Raw genomic sequence first — 3969 nt, 5'->3', positions numbered from 1 at the left:
CTCCAGCCTTGCTTTCTACTCTCTGTAACACCTCCAGACTTGTTTTCCTATATCTATAACATCTCCGGCCTTCCTTTCCTCTCTCTCCGGAACATCTCCAGCCTTGCTTTCCTCTCTCTGTAGCATCTCCAGCCTTGCTTTCCTCCCTCTGTAGCATCTCCAGCCTTGCTTTCCTCTCTCTGTAGCATCTCCAGCCTTGCTTTCCTCTCTCTGTAATATCTGCAAACTTGCTTTCCTATTTCTGTAACATCTCCGGCCTTGCTTTCATATCTCTGTAACATCTCCGGCCTTGCATTTCTATCTCTATAACATTTTCAGCCTTCCTTTCCTCTCTCTCTGTAACATCTCCAGCCTTGCTTTCCTTTATCATTAACATCTCCAGCCTTGCTTTCCTATCTCTGTAACATCTCCAGCCTTGCTTTCCTATCTCATTAACATCTCCAGCCTTGCTTTCCTATCTCTGTAACATCTCCGGCCTTGCTTTCATCTCTCTCCGTAACATCTCCTACCTTGCTTTCCTATCTCATTAACATCTCCAGCCTGACATTCCTATCTCTGTAACCTCTCCAGACTTGCTTTCCTTATCTCTGGAACATCTCCTGACTTTTTTCCTCTCTCTGGAGCATCTCCAGCCTTGCTTTCCTCTCTCTCTAACATCTCCAGCCTTGCTTTCCTATCTCTGTAACGTCTCCGGCCTTGCATTCCTATCTCTGCAACATATCCAGCCTTGCTTTCCCCTCTCTCTGTACAATCTCCTACCTTGCCTTCCTATCTCATTAACATCTCCAGCCTGGCATTCCTATCTCTGGAACCTGTCCAGACTTGCTTTCCTTATCTCTGTAACATCTCCTGACTTTTTTCCTCTCTCTGTAACATCTCCAGCCTTGCTTTCCTATCTCTGCAACATTATCAGCCTTGCTTTCCTATCTCTGTATCATCTCCAGCCTTGCATTCCTGTCTCAGTAATATCTCCAGCCTTGATTTCCTCTCTCTGTACCATCTCCAGCCTTTCTTTCCTATCTCCGTAACATCTCCAGACTTGCTTTTCTATCTCTGTGACAACTCCAGACTTGTATTCCCCTCTCTGTAACATCTCCAGCCTGGCAATCCTATCTCATTAACATCTCCAGCCTTGCTTTCCTATCTCTGTAGCAACTTCAGCCTTGCTTTCCTATCTCTGTAACAATTCCAGCCTTGCTTTCCTATCACTGTAACATCTCCAGAATTGTTTTCCTATCTCTGTAACATATTCAGCCTTGCTTTCCTTTCTCCGTAACATCTCCCGACTTGCTTTCCTATCTCTCTAACATTTCCAGCCTTGCGTTCCTATCTCTGTAACATCTCCAGACTTGCTGTGGGTGTTGGTCGGTTTATAGTAAATGTTAGTGTTGAGTCGGTCGCCTGAGATAGAAATGGAGAGGTCTTTTTAACATCTCCAGGCTTGCTTTCCACTCTCTGTAACATCTCCAGACTTGCTTTCATATCTCTGTAACATCTCCAGCCTTGCTTTCCTCTCTCTCTGTAACATCTCCTGCCTTGCTTTCCTATCTCATTAACATTTCCAGCATGGCATTCCTGTCTCTGTAACATCTCCTGACTTGCTTTCCTGTCTCAGCCTTGCTATTCACTCTCTGTAACATCTCCAGCCTTGTCTTCCTATCTCTGTAGCATCTTTGGCCTTGCTTTCCTTTCTCTGTAACATCTCCAGACTTGCTTTCCCCTCTCTGTAACATATCCAGCCTAGCATTCCTCTCTCTGTAACATCTCCAGTCTTGCTTTCCTATCTATGAACATCGGAGGAGAAATTGAGGACTGCAGACGTTGGAGATCAGAGCTGAAAAATGTGTTGTTGGATAAACGCAGCAGGTCAGGCAGCATCCAAGGAGCAAGAGAATCGAAGTTTCGGGCATAAGCCCTTCTTCAGGAATGAGGAGGGTGTGCCAAGTAGGCTAAGATAAAAGGTAGGGAGGAGGGACACGGGGGTGGGGCGTTGGGAAAGCGATAGGTTGAAGGAGGTTAAGGTGAGGGTGATAGGCCAGAAGGATGAATTAATAACCTTGCTCTGAAACAGCTTTTAAGGAATAGTGACATTAATAAGGTACATTTTACACGGTGTCTGCATATAAAATGGAATGCTTGAACATTCTGGTCAATCATCATGGTAGCCTGGAGGGTCAAGTTCGCTCCAGTGAATTGGGAAAGTACAATATAACATTCAGTCGGACACAAGCAATAGTTGTGTCAGAGAGTTAGGCCCTTCGGCTCAAACTGGTCCATTCCGACCAAAATGTCCATCCACGCTAACCCCATTTCCCTGCCATTACCCTGCATTTTTCGAATCCTTTCCTGTCTGTGTATTTGTCCAAATGCCATGTAAATGTTGCGAATGTTCCCACCTCAACCTCTTCCGCTGGCACATCATTCCATATGTGTACCAGCCCCTGTGTGAAAAGCAGTTGATTGCTTTTATTGTTTCCCCTCTGACCTTAAACTGATGCCCTCTTGTTCGTGATTGCCTAACCCTGGGGGAAAAAAAATGAGTGCATTCACTTTGTCCATCCCTCCCATGATCTGATACACTTCTCTCAGATTCCCCCTCAGCCTCATACATCTAAAGTAAAAAGTCCTAGCTTGACCAACCTCTCCCTGTATCTCAGACTGTTGAGTTCTTTGCAACATTCTTGTAAATTTCTTCTGCACGTTTTCCAGTTTAATATCATCCTTCCCACAGCAAAGTGAACACAACTGAACATAATGCTCCCAGTATGGTCTCACCAGCATCCTGTATAATTGCAACGTAACTCCCTAATTTACATACTTAGTGACATACACTGATGAAGGCCAGTGTGCCAAAAGCTTTCTTCACTGCCCTGTCTACCTTTGAATCAACTTTCAGAGAACCATGCACCTGAATTCAAAGGTCCCTCTGTTCCACGATACTCCTTAGAACCCAACCATTCGCCATGAAACTCCAAACCTGATTTGACTTTCTAAAATGCAAGAACTTACACTGATCAATATTAAAATTTGCCATTTCTCAGCCACTTCTACAGCTGATCAAGATACTGCTGTATTTTCTGAAATTTCTGCTAACCTTCCTCACTCTCTATGACGCTGCTTATTTTCATGTCATCTTCAAATTTACAAATCATGCCGATATATTCTCATCTAAATTATAGATATATGTAATATGCAGTGGTCGCAGCACCAACCAGTGAGGCATTCCACTAGTCACAGACCTCCAGTCTGACAAGCATCCTTCCACTATTACCCTCTGCTTCCTACCATCAAGACAATTTTGTATCTAATTTGGCAGCTCCTCCTAAATTTCATGCAATCTAACCCTCCAGAGCAGCATACCATGTGGAACCTGATTGAAGGCCTGACTGGAATTCATATAGACTACGTATACCACCCTGTCCCCCCTCAACGTTGCTAGTCACATCATCAAAGAATTCGAACAAATTTGTGAGCCATGATCTCCCATGCACAAAGCCGTGCTGAATTTGATGATGGGCTTTTGCCTGAAACATTGATTTTCCTGTTCCTCGAGTGCTCCTTGACCTGCTATGCTTTTCGAGCACTATAATCACACCCTGTCTTTCCAAATGCATGTATATCTTATCTCTCAGAACCTTTTCCAGTAAGATACCTACTACAGATTTTAGGTTTACTGGTCTATAGTTCTCAAGTTTTTCTTTGTCACCCTTCTTGAGTAGAGGGCACAGCTTTCACTACTTTCCAGTGCTCTGGGACCTCACCTGTTGATCAGAGATGATGCAAAACTATCAGCCAGGGCTCCCGCAATTCTTTCTCTGTCCTCCTGCAGTGTTCCTGAATATATCTGGTCAGACCAGGAGATGACTCGAATTATAAAGTCTGAAAAATACGTCTATTTATTTCAGGTACAAACACTAAAAAAAGGAAAAGTGACACAATGATGTTTAACATAACAAATTCGAAAATGTA

Source organism: Chiloscyllium plagiosum, unplaced genomic scaffold (assembly GCF_004010195.1).
Source record: "Chiloscyllium plagiosum isolate BGI_BamShark_2017 unplaced genomic scaffold, ASM401019v2 scaf_6000, whole genome shotgun sequence".
In the NCBI taxonomy this organism is placed as follows: domain Eukaryota; kingdom Metazoa; phylum Chordata; class Chondrichthyes; order Orectolobiformes; family Hemiscylliidae; genus Chiloscyllium; species Chiloscyllium plagiosum.
The sequence above is the reverse complement of the archived record's forward strand: the minus strand, read 5'-3'. Positions refer to the sequence as shown.